The following is a 13,358-nucleotide window of genomic DNA, read 5'->3' on the forward strand; positions in this document are numbered from 1 at the left end:
GTCTTCCTTTTTGAAAGAGGACAAGGGCTCAAGGCGTTACTTAGCAGATTGCAAAGACTTGTTTTTTAATCCTCGTAACTAGTTCAGTTACAGTGTATTCATCACAGTGAAAACGATGCTCAGCGCCCCTGGAGGGAACACAGGGAATTGGTGACAGGAAGGTGCAGGCCAGCTGGATCCATGCAAGAAGCGTCCTCAGGTGACCCAGGCTTTTTCATGAGGAAACAAGAGTGTCATCAGTGCTGAAAACCCCGGAAGGTGACATGATTCTTGCCAGGTTATGAAATGACTGGAGTGGGGGCCTCAGGGAGAGTTCCCGGGGCTGCTGGTGAATAGTAATGCTTGTCCTGTCCAAGACCCGCCGTGAACTTGCTCCTGCACACAGAGAAGGGCTCCCGTGAGCAGGGTCAAGGCAAGCCAGCGTGCCTGAGCAGAGCTTCCTGTTTCACTGCTGTCAAATGAGAACGAAGCCGATGACCCCACAGCCTGCCAGCCCTGCCAGTGCTGCTTGTAACCCTGCGGAGACATGCTTGGGGCCATTTCTGCAGGCTTTTCACATCGTTTTGTAAGGGGCTGGCGTGAGGGTGAAGGGACAGAGTGTACAGCCACTTCTCTGCCATCTCTTCCACATCACGGGCCCCCGGGGACATGCCAGAGACCAAGACAGAGAACCCCAAGTTACAAACAGAATGCCAGGCGATTCCCAGAACCTGTTTTCTTCTGTCCAACCCTCACCCGTGTCTTGAAGACAGAACGGTTCCTGAGCACCCTTGTCTATTCGAATTCTCCAGGGTTTCAGTTGTCACTTTTCACTAGAGCCTCTTGTATTAAGTAGGAGGCTAAATTAAAAAGTGAGATAGGCAAGAGTGTATAGTGTTTTAATGTCTTTTTTTGCATTCAGTAACAATTTCATTTCTATTCTGAGCCCCCATTCAGCCAAGTGGTAAAAACCTACCGTTGGTCCAGTCAGGGTCCTCCACCTCAAGGCTGCATCTGTTCTCTGGGAGGCACGCGGTGCTGCAATGGGGGGTCTGGGAGCAGGAGGGCTGGCTTAGCCTGGGTCTTATCTCTGGCCTCTGCTGAGAGGCCCTTCTTCCTCCTGTGGGTCTCTTTTGGGACTCCTTTGCTTCTGATACCGAAACCTCTTAGGGTTCTCTCTCTGTCTCTCTCCCTTTCCTTCCCATTCCCCCCCCCTTCCTTTCCCCTCCCTCCTTCCCCTCCCCCTCCCTCCCTCCCTTTCTCCTCCCTTCCCCTCTCCCCTTCCTTTCCCCTCTCCCCTTCCTTTCTCCTCCCCTTCCCCTCCCCTTCTCCCCTCCCCCTTGCCTTCCCCCTCCTTCCCTCCCTCCTTTCCCCTCCCTCCCCTTCCCCTCCCCCCTTCTTCCCTCTCCCCCACCCCACCCCGTTTCTGCCCTCTCCACCACTCTTAGGAGCACTGAAATCATATCACCTGTGTGATCCACACTCAAGGAGGACTTCTGAGCTGCCTTAAGCCCGCCCACGAAGACACACTTCTCAGACACTTCTTCCACTCCTCACCCTGCCGGGCATGGTGGAATCGGGCGGAAGAAGAGGTGGGCGCTGCAGGTCGTGGTGCCTGGCCAGGGGCACAGTCGTCTCTGGAACTCAGGGGTTTCTGTCACTCCTTACTCTTCCTTTCTGACTTGGCTGGGTGAAACTCAACAGCATCTCAGCTTTCTTTCCTTCCCTTTCAACTTTTTTCTTCCTCATTCTTCCAGCCCAGAGAATCTTTGTTTCGCCCCAGGGTGGAGAACCCTTGCTTCTATATCAAGTATTTTTAATGCCCCAGTGTCCAGGCTTGTACTGACTTTCCCTCCCTCTGTGGTCTGGTGCAGTACTGTTATTGACTTGGACAAATGAGACCCCTGCCCAGGCCCTGTGGCTCAAGGAACCCCATGCTTTGCAGTGTCTTCTCTGAACTTTTCTAAATCTTCCTCTGGCCCCTGAAAGGCACATAGGCCCATCTCCGTTTCTCTCCTTTGGACCACTGTCTGACCCTTTCCTCCAGATGCCAGATGTCTACCAGATGCCCAAGGGGCCCTAGACCTTGCACCTATAAGATCAGCCAAGGGCCCCAGGGCTTGGCTCTTTATAGAAGAGTAGGTTGGTGATGAGATCACTTCCACTGGATGGAGCAGTGATTCTTTGTCAGAATTGTATGAGGTTGGACCCTTATTCTAGTGCTGCTGCTGCTGCTGCTGCTAAGTCGCTTCAGTCGTGTCCGACTCTGTGCGACCCCATAGACGGCAGCCCACCAGGCTCCCCCGTCCCTGGGATTCTCCAGGCAAGAACACTGGAGTGGGGTGCCATTTCCTTCTCCAATGCATGAAAGTGAAAAGTGAAAGTGACGTCGCTCAGTCACGTCCAGCTTTTAGCGACCCCATGGACTGCAGCCCAGCAGGCTCCTCCATCCATGGGACTTTCCAGGCAAGAGTACTGGAGTGGGGTGCCATTGCCTTCTCCGATTCCAGTGCTACTGACAGGATAATTTAGGGGAGCTCCAACTGTTTTTACAGACAGTTCCCTATCCCCTGCAAAAATATCTGCCTGGCACCCTTCATACCACAGGGGAACTTTGTTCTTTTATCTCTTTCCTTCACTCAGGCTGTAAGCATAAAATATCAGGCTAATTCTAGAATAAAGGGAATAGTCACAGGGTAACAGAAAACATAGGGAAGAATTACCTCAGCAAATCTACTCTAATATTATGCTGCCATTCTCGTGAAAAGTAGCATGCTAATAGTAGATACTTTTTTGAGATTCAGAAGTTGAGTTCTATATTTAGTTCTAGTCCTGACTCCGCTACTAACTAGCTGTGTGATCTTGGGCAAGGCACTTCAGTTCTCTAGGCCTGTTTCTGTCTTTGAAACGAAGTGAATGGATGAGTGGATGGATGGGTGAGTGGGTGGATGGGTGGATGGATAGATGGATGAGCACATGAATGGATGAATGGGTGTGTGGGACCAAGGATGGGTGGATGGATAGACAGATGAGTACCTGGATGCATGAATGGATGAATGGGTGGGTGGGTAAGTGGGTGGGAAGATGGATAGATGGATTGAGAACCTGAATGAATGGATGAATGAATGGGTGGGTCCAAAGATGGGTGGATGCATGAACAGATGGATGGGTCTGTGAGAATACCTGCCAGACAGACTGAGAAGAGGAAGGAGGAGAGCCGGTGGCTGTCCAGACACTCGGTCTCTATCCAACTCCTGCAGATTTACCGTTTTCCTGGCCATCGTCCTTGCTCCTGCTTTGTTTCAAGAGCAGTTTGAGGTAGTTGAAAAGATTTCAGCAAGAGTCAGAAAACCTGAATTTTTCTTCTACACACTTGTGGTGCACTCGGTGACCCTTGGGCAGTTCAGAAAGTCTGCACCGATTTCCTAATCAGTAATACAAAGTTAATGCCGCCTCTCCTGTCTGTCCTCTATAGTTTTCTGGGAATCAGATATGATAATGGCTGTGGAAGATGCTCCGCCATCAGGAAGCCCTCATCAGGGTCATATTCTGTGAGATGTTTACTGGGATTGCTCTCCTCTCCTTACTCCGCTTTACAGCCGCCCAAGGCTGGGCTTCAGTAACCCATACACGGCTTACTGAAAACAGGGTTCCAGGGGATTTCACAGCCCCAGAAAGAAACAGAGTAAGAGAAATCACAAGCTGAGGCTGTGTTACCCTGTGTCCGGGAAAAGGACTTTTTTTTGTCCTTTTATTTTTGTTAAAAATGCTGCAGCCAGAAGGTGTACAGTTATTCCAGGGAGAGTAAAAACCAGGGGTTTATCTTTTTGTGTATGTGTGCTTATCCGCCTGAACTAAATGAAGCAGTGGAAAATTTCCAGTGATAGGCTGGCCCGGCATCTAAGCATTTGTGGGATGAATCAGCTTATCTATGGAGACACGACAGTGCTGAAAGGTGAAGGGTGAAGTTGTCCTCTTGTTAAACGTGCATATTAAGTTTGTAAGAGAACTGTCACACCTCATCCCTTTACCCAGAGCCAGGCACTCTTGGTGGCTTCTTAAATAATCCTTATTTTGTAACATCATAAAATCTTAGCCTCCAGAGAGAGTTAAGTGATCTAATCTAGCCTTCTCCTTAGTTTAATGGTTTCGAAGCATGTCCTTGGACCAGCTGCCTCAGAGCATCATCTGGGAGCTCATTAGACATGCAGTTTCTCAGGACTTGCCTGGTGGCCCAGTGCTCCCAGTGCTCCCAGTGCAGGGGACTGGAGTTCAATCCCTGGTCAGGGACTAGATCCCACATGCCACAACTGAGTTCCAATTTGATGTTGTTGTTATTCAGTCACTAAGTCATGTTTGACTCTTTGCTACCCTGTGGACTACTGGAAAAACCATAGCTTTAACTATATGAACATTGGTCGGCAAAGTGTTGTCTCTGCTTTTTAATATGTTATCTAGGTTTGTCATAGCTTTCCTTCCAAGGGGCAAGTGTCTTTTAATTTCGTCCTATGACTAAAGATCCCAAGTGCCACATCTAAGACCTGGCACAGCCAAATAAATAAATATTAAACAAATATTAAAAAAAGAAGAAGAATGCAATTTCTTGGACTTCTCCTCAGACTTAGTGAATTAGCAACTATTGCTGGGAGGGATCCTAGAGATCTGTGAACAAACCTTCCAAGTGATTCCTATGGACCTGAAATTTGAGACCCAAGGTCCTAATTCATTACTTCCCTAAATGGCATACCTGAAGGATAACAGTGAGAGACTATTTTTTTGGGCTCCAAAATCTCTGCAGATGGTGACTGCAGCCAGGAAATTAAAAGATGCTTGCTCCTTGGATGAAAAGGAGACCAACTTAGACAGCATATTAAAAAGCAGAGACATTACTTTGCCAACAAAAGTCCGTCTAGTCAAGGCTATGGTTTTTCCAGTAGTCATGTACAGATATGACAGTTGGACTATAAAGAAAGCTGAGCGCTGAAGAATTGATGCTTTTGAACTGTGGTGTTGAAGAAGACTCTTGAGAGTCCCTTGGACTGCAAGGAGATCAAACCAGTCAATCCTAAAGGAAACCAGTCCTGAATATTCATTGGAAGGACTGATGCTGAAGCTGAAACTCCAATCCTTTGGCCCCCTGATGCAAAGAACTGACTCATTTGAAAAGACCCTGATGCTGGGAAAGATTGAAGGCGGGAGGAGAAGGGGACGACAGAGGATGAGATGGTTGGATGGCATCACCGACTCGATGGACATGAGTTTGAGTTCGCTCTGGGAGTGGTGATGGACAGGGAATCCTGGCGTACTGCAGTCCATGGGGTCGCAAAGAGTCGGAGATGACTGAGCGACTGAACTGAACTGAACTGAAGGATAATCTCTGTGGCCTCTACCTGTATATTTCTGGCTATAGAGAGCTCACTGGTTCGCGAAGCATTTGGTGAGAAGCCCTAACAATTAGATATTTCCTCAGTTGTAGTGAGATATTTCTGACTATTTGACTCTTCCACCTGCTGGCATTGTCTCTATGCCCTGAATGCAATTCAGAGTTAGAGCTGACTGGAGTTCACTGGTAACCGGGCTGATTATTCGCATGGTAGGAGTCGGGGAAAGTGAATACAAGAGGATCACCTGGGAGGGGGGCCAGTGCTTTCCATTTTACTTTCAACCAAATAAAACAGCAAGATTAAGGGCTGTCCCAGCATTTGTGAGATTATGATAAATATCAGTATTAATAACAATAGTGACAGTAATAATTACCCACGGCTGGATTTGGATGCAGGTCAAGAAACCATCCAAATCAAATTACATTTAAGAAAAATGTGCGTGTTTGGTGCTGGGAACGTTTTCAAAGAGGAAGAAAAATTGATGCTATGAAAAAACATTTCACCTTCTAGTGGGGATAACTGCTCCTTCCCATTCTGAGGAAGTTGTAAAAGAAAGGAATGTCCCAGCAGGATAGAAATATTTGATGGTGAGTTCCCAACCCCCTCTGACTACAGAGAGAGGTGTGTACAGTCATTGAGGCTGGAGGGGGAAATGAACCTTTGCTTGCTTGCCCTTCCATCTCGAATGCTTTGAGTTTTTTGTTTTTGCCTGGTTGCCCATCAATCTCAAATGCTTTGAGTTGGATACCGTTGTTTGGCCAGATTTTGCAAGAGATTTTTTCTGTTTGTTTCTGATGGGCACTTGGCACAGGGGCCAGAGAGAAAGAAAAGAAAGAAAGTGAAGTTACTCAGTCGTGTCAGACTCTTTTCAACCCCATGGACTACAGCCGACCAGGGTCCTCCATCCATGGAATTTTCCAGGCAAGAATACTGGGGTGTGTTGCCATTTCCTTTTCCAGGGGATCTTCCCGACCCAGGGATCAAACCTAGGTCTCCAGCATTGCGGGCAGATGCTTTACCATCTGAGCCACCAGGGAGGCCCCAGGGCCAGAGAGAGTATGTTAGTTTTGGAATCCTCTGGGAGGCAGGGAGGCTGGTAGGGTGGAGGCTCTTTGCCTGAGGGTGAGACCATGCCCAACAGCTGGGCCTTCCTCCGTCTATTGTTGGTCTCTTCTCACTCCAGCGTCTCCCCTCTTTGGACTGACAGCAGGGCAGCTTTGAGCCCTGCCAGGACGCTCTCACGAATGATTTTTCCTCCCCCCAATTTGAGCCTGGAGAGTGTTTACTTCCTGTCAACCCCCAGGGACCTGCTGATTTTTCCCATTACTGCAAATTGCTGCTCTCGGGTGCTTTGCATTTGTTATTAAGATGCAATCAGGGTTTCCTAACTGATTAACAGCCTCACCCCGCGGGCCCCCCTGACCCTCGCACCTGACTTGGAGGCAATGACAGTGGAAAACAGAGTCCCTGGGCTGCCGGGTTGTCTGTTCTGTCTGGGGCTAATGGGTTGGGGGCAGGCAGCTGGTGGGCGCTCACGGAGGGCAGCGGGGAGGAGAGAAGAGGCGCCTCCGTGGATGCTGTGCTTGCTCGGAAGGGGCCTGGTGCCTTTCAAGTGCCCGGGAATTGCGGCGGCTGTTGGGCTGTGTGACAGGCCTCTGGAATGATGACGGCTGATGGCTGCGACGGCCTGCCCAATGAGGCAGAGGCCGGCCTGAGCTGGGCCTTCCGGACGGATAAACACAGAGCATCTCTTAAGGCTGAGTGGCAGGATGATGAGCACGCGGGTGACGGCCTGCCGGGAATCGTATGTCAGTCAGCAGCTCCGAGACTGTACCCACGGCTGCCACCCAGACGCCCCAGCCTCCGCCGCCCCACCTGAGGACCCCCTCTCCTTCCCCACTCACGGCGTCAAAGCCGCCCCGCCCCTTCCTTGGTCCTGTCCGTGCTCAGAGCCAATGAAATGCACATAAGACACGTGTCCACACACATGCAGTGGCTTCTGAGCGCACACACAAAGCCACATTCTGGTGCAAAGCTCACTCTCATGACCCTTTCTCTACCTGCCTGCCTGGTCCTTTTTTTTTTAAGTGTCTTCCTGGTGGCTCAGATGGTAAAGAATCCACCTGCAATGCAGCAGACCTGGGTTCCATCCCTGGGTTGGGGAGATCCCCTGGAGGAGGGCCTGGCAACCCACTACTCCAATATTCTTGTCTGGAGAATCCCCATGGACAGAGGAGCCAGGCAGGCTACAGTCCATGCGGTCGCAGAGTTGGACACGACTGAGCAACTAAGCATAGCACACCTTTTTCATTAAACAGGTGTCTTCGCCCTTGCCCTCACTGAAGGTTCATTGTTGCCTGAGGAAAAAAAAAGCCTCGAAGATTGTGGACGCAGAAATTTTACTGAAGTCTTACTGAATCACTGGGAAGTGAAAGGGTGAGAGGCCTGGGGGAGAAGCCCAGCATCGCAGGTATCATGGGGCCAAGCAAAACCTTCCCAACTTGATTACAGGTGAGCAGAGCTGAAGGTCCTTACATGCTGCTCCACATGGGGCAGAGCCGAGTGGGGAGTCTTGTAGCCAGTGGGGTCCTGGTCCTATGTCACCTGGTTTTTCATTAGATCTATTGATTGTGTTGCAGAGAGAAAGAGGGTGTAGGGGGCTAAATGAGAATGAGAGGGAGGTGGGATCTTCATACCACTGCACGTGCCCAGGCTTCCTAGGTGGTGCAGTGATGAAGAATCTGCCTGCCAAGGCAGGAGATGCGGGAGACGATCCCTGGGTCAGGAAGATCCCCTGGAGGAGGAAATGGCAACCTACTCCAGTATTCTTGCCTAAATAATCCCATGGGCAGAGAAGCCTGGAGGGCTACAGTCCATGGGGTCGCAGAGTTGGATGCCTGCACACACGTGCCCAGACTCGAAAACAGATGGACAACACCAAGTTCCATCCCTTGTTATATAAGCTCTAAAGTGACAATAATAAATCTTCATCAGGTTGTTCTGAGGCGAACACAAGGGGTTATATACCAAGTCCACTTTTTTCTTTCTTTTTCTTTTGTTTGGGAAAGTAGGTAGTTAAGGCAACATTTAAAAACATAAAATTATTATTTGTTGTTGTTCAGTCACTCAGTCGTGTCCAACTCTTTGCAGCCCTGTGGACTGTAGCATGCCAGGCTTCCTTGCCCTTCACCATCTCCTGAAGCTTGCTCAAACTCACGTCCATTGGACCGGTGATGACATCCAACCATAAAGACTAAGATGAAATCTTTTTAAAGACCAGGAGGGATTATGGCTGTCTTATCCTCCCGTGGATAAAAGGTTCCAGTATTAAATTCCAGAGTTACGTTATCTCATCCTCCTGACTAATTATATTAGTTTTTCCTGCATGCTGCTTAGACAGCCAAAAGCGGATAGAAAGGCATAGATGTGGGGGCTTTCCCGGTGGTCCAGTGGCTAAGAATCTGCCTGCCAATGCAGGGCACATGAGTTCAGTCCCTGGTCTGTGAAGACTCCACATGCCGCGGGGCATCTAACTCCATGTGCCACACCTACCGATCCCCTGCTCTAGAGCCCAAGCTCTGCAATGTGAGAAGCCCCCACAGTCAGAAGCCTGTGCACCACAGTGAGAGAGGCCCATAGCAGCAGTGAAGACCCAAAGCAGCCAAAAAGAAATTTTAAAAAAGTCAAAGACTTGACCCAAGATCCTCCCTGAGTGTTCAGGAAACCCTCCTGGATGCAGCTTTCAAAGCAGGTTGTAGGAGCAAGGAAAGAGTGATCGGAACGGACACTGCATTTGGGACTAGGAGGCGGCTCAGAATGTGTTTAAGGAGAAGGACAGAGAGTGAGAATTGGGTGATGCAGAGAGAAACTCTATATGGAAGAGCTCTCTAAGGAGGATACATGGTTAAATAGTCTACAAATAGGCCACAAACACTGTTCACTTAGGGCAGCTGCATCTCTCAAGTCTTTTCCAGGCTGTGGAGCAGAGGGAAAAGCCCTAACGTGCATGGAATTAGAGTCCCAATTTATAATTAGAATCCCGCAAGAAGATGATGAAACTGAAGCAAAATTTGATGAGATGACAGCTAAGAATTTTCCTAAACTGAAAAAGAGACCAGCCATAGATTCTAGAAGCTTATAAACCCCAATGGGATAAATACAAGATATAGATATATTATCTAGATATATTATGATCTGAAACGTGACTGTGAAAACTAAAGGTAGAAATCTTAAAAGTAGCCAGATTAAAAAAAAAAGTTTTATTATTTTAAAACATGCAACACTAACCCCAGACTTCTCAACAACAGGAATGGAAAAAAGGGACATCATTACATATTCTCCTTACATTAAAGGAAAATCAAATGATATGATGAATTTTTTTATTCCAATACATTTGATAGTTTATAAAAATCACATATTATCAAAATAAATACAGAGAGAAATAGGAATTCCAGTATCTATTAAAATTGAATCCATTATTAAAAACCTTGCCCTCAGGACAACTCCAGGTCCAGTTTGGAAAAATTTTCCAAACTTTAATAAATAAATGATCTTGTATGACTCTTCCAGAGAATAAGAAAACAAAAGACATTTTAAAACTTGTTTTATAAAGTCAGATGTAAGGAAATGGCTACCCACTCCATTACTCTTGCCTGCAGAATTCCATGGACAGAGGAACCTTGCAGGCTACGTCCATGGAGTCTCAAAGAGTTAGACGCAACTGAGCTACTAACGCTTTCACTATAATTTGAAATAATACAAGGACATCACAAGTCAGAAAAATTACAGATGAATCTCTTTCATGACTGTAGATTTAAAATTCTTAATTAAAATATTTGCAAGTCAAATCCAGTGATGTATAAAAAGTACAAATCAGAACCAATTTGGGTTAATTCCAGAGATATAGGAGTGGTTTAATAATCGAAAGACTGCAATTATAATTGAACGCATTAATAGTATAAAGGAGAATGATTAATTAGACATAGGATAATATAGGCAATTTAGAATAATAAAAACAGAATAAAGGAGATGTGGCCATCTCCATAAATGTAGAAGCATTGGATACAATTCAGTATGCATTCTGAATAAAATTCTTACTTCTCAAAATAAATATAGAAGTCATTCTCTTAATCTGATAAAGGGCATCTTCAAAAAAATCTACTGCAAACATCATACTTAAAGGTAAAATAATGAAAGCCATCCCTTGAGATTAGGAATGAGAAAAGATACCAGAGTCACCTTCTTGAGTGTTTTATTTGAATTACTAGCAAGAAAAAAGAGATAAAAGCAATGAGGTTTCAAAAGGAGGATACAATATTATTGCTATTGTAGATGACATGACGGTGCATTTAGAAAAAGACAAAAGAATTTATAGAAAAAGAATTAGAATTATTAAGTAAGTTCAGCCACGCCACTGAATACAATACCAATATACAATAATCAGTTTATTCCTACATACAGTATTTCCTCTTTATCTGCAGCAGATATGTTCCAAGACTCCCAGTGGATGTCAGAACCTTAGATAGTACCAAACCCTATATGGACTATATTTTTTTCTGATACAGGTAGCGTATACAGTGTGGATACACTAGAAAAAATGATGATTCTAGGTCCTCAGCAGGATGGATAGGAACAGTGAAAGATTCCATCATGCTACTCAGAATAGTACACAATTTAAAACTTAGGAATTATTTCTAGAATTTACCATTTAATATTTTCAGAATATGGTTGGCTGCAGGTTACTGAAACTACAGAAGTTAAACTTTGGGTATGATGGTACAGCAACACTTGTAAAGGAAATAAGATCCATACTATTTATAATAGCATCCCCAAATCATCAAGTATCTAAAATAAATACAATGAAAAATGTGCAAGAAAACATTATGAGAGAAATCAAATAAGATAGAAATAAAAGAGGAATAGGCTACATTTATAGATTAGAAGATTCAGTGTTGTAAAGACACCAACAGATCAAGATATTCAAGAAATTAAATATCTAGGATATTTAAGATGTATGTTTTGCTTTTTCTCTTTTTTGGGAAAGCAACAGGTTGATTGTAAAATTTGTATGAAAATTCAAAGGATAATAGTCAACTACTCTTTTAATAAAAAAATAAAAGTGGAGAGTTTATTATATAAAGAAGTATTGTAAAGCTGCAGACAGTTAAGGGAGCTTACTGTTCATACAAAATAGAAATATCAAGTAGTATATCAGAAGAAAGTATTAAAAGTGTACTCATTTATATAAAGTCATACTTGATTTATGACAAAGTTAACACAGTAGTGCATTGGTTAAAGTTTTTTTTTTTTTTCCATAATGGTCTGAGTCAGTTAGATAGCCATATGTCAAAAGTCTTGATTCTTCTCTTACATGGTATAAAAGATATCAGTTCCAGGAAAATTACAGATCTAAAGGTGAAAGCTAAAGTAATTCGACTTCTAAAAGTGCAAACAGATGACTTCAGGCAATTTGCAATGTTAGTTCATCAGACACCCAGATTCTAGCTCCTGCTTTGGGCCTATGTGGATCCCTGGTACATGATGGGTCACTTAGAAATGCTTTGGGCTGCAGGAATAGAAATCCAAAATGGTATCTTAGGCCCATAGGTATTTGCTTTTTCACTTAAGAAATCTGGAGGGAGCTGGAGGCTGGTGTTGGTTCAACCACTCAATTGAATCTTTGGGGAGCCAAGTGTTTTCTCTGTTCACTCTGATATCCTGAGGTATTGAGTTTTGTCCCTTGTCCTTGCCATCTTGAAGCTGTAAAGTGACTTTTGCAGCTCATAGATTCAAAACCATGTACAGGGCAGAAACAAGGGGAAGAGATAGGATAGCTTGCTTACTAAGTTGCTTCTGTCGTGTCTGACTCTGTGCGACCCTATGGACTGTAGCCCACCAGACTCCTGTGTCCGTGGGGATCTCCAGCAAGAATACTGGAATGGGTTGTCATGCCCTCCTCCAGGGGATCATCCCAACCCAGGGATTGAACCACATCTCTTATGTCTCCTGGCTTGGCAGGTGAATTCTTTACCACTAGCGCCACCTGGGAAGCCCATAAGATAGCTTACCTGTCTCATGAAAGCCTTCCCATAACCCAACTTCATTCTCATCCTCAGCAAACTTCCTTGGCCAAGACAAGTCACACTGACACCCTTAGATACAAAGGACACTGGAAAGTAAGTAGTAGTTGGTAGTTCAGGATAGCTCTTGCATAGCCAGCCAACAACGGCAGGAGGCAATCGTTCAGGTAAGAAACAATACCAAAGCTGTTGTATGATCCACCTACAAGTTTGCATAATCAAGAGTGGGTTTACCTGTTCAACTTGTCTATCTTTGGGGACAGATGTGTACTTGACTAATCTTTCTTATGCAGCCTTTGAAACTGCTTGATTTTCCTGTGTTTGCTTTGAAAATTAGGTTTTTCCTTTGGTAAATATAATGATTTCCTAATAAAAGTGCTAAATTATTTCATTGAGTGGTGACTCCAGACACTCCTCCCTGCTACTCATTTGAACATCAGAGTCAATTCCCCCAGTGTCATCCTAGACAGTTTGATGGAGGAAAGCAATGAGAAACCTCTGTTCAATCAAGTATCTGATTAATACAGGTGCGGTATGCAAATTGCTGACTTTCTAAAGATTCTAGTAAGATAAAAACATGCTTACAACCATTCTTACAGCGTCATTCTCTTTTTTCTGAATCTCTTAACATCTTCTCTGAACACTACCTGTTTTGCGTGGTAGGATGATATATTTTCAAGACTGTTTTTATTTTTTCCTTCTTTTTCCCCTACCCTAATTGCTTCCCCGCCCCCCCCCCCCCCCCCCCGTCTTCTGTGCTTCTCTGGCACTCTTTGCTGACTGTCTAATGTGGGTGAAGCACAAATCCAGCTGAGAAAATGACAGGTTTGGAAATGTTTACATGAGTGTTAAATCTAATCACAATATATGCCCTGATCTGGACATGGCACCTCCCCATGAACAATAGATATTTATA

The 13,358-nt window shown here is 45.3% G+C and overlaps 1 long non-coding RNA gene across 2 annotated transcripts; it reads left to right on the plus strand.

Moving 5' to 3' along the window:
• Positions 1–1,439: 1,439 nt before the first annotated feature.
• On the plus strand, positions 1,440–12,896 carry LOC129647421 (uncharacterized). Of its 2 annotated transcripts, none has more exons than XR_008712319.1 (3): positions 1,440–1,571; positions 7,682–7,874; positions 12,479–12,896. It is a non-coding gene; the product is annotated as an uncharacterized LOC129647421 (long non-coding RNA). The 2 variants fall into 2 exon arrangements; XR_008712320.1 differs by lacking the exon at positions 12,479–12,896 and adding an exon at positions 8,514–8,676.
• The last annotated feature ends 462 nt before the right edge of the window (positions 12,897–13,358 follow it).

Source organism: Bubalus kerabau, chromosome 3 (genome assembly GCF_029407905.1).
Source record: "Bubalus kerabau isolate K-KA32 ecotype Philippines breed swamp buffalo chromosome 3, PCC_UOA_SB_1v2, whole genome shotgun sequence".
Classification (NCBI taxonomy): domain Eukaryota; kingdom Metazoa; phylum Chordata; class Mammalia; order Artiodactyla; family Bovidae; genus Bubalus; species Bubalus kerabau.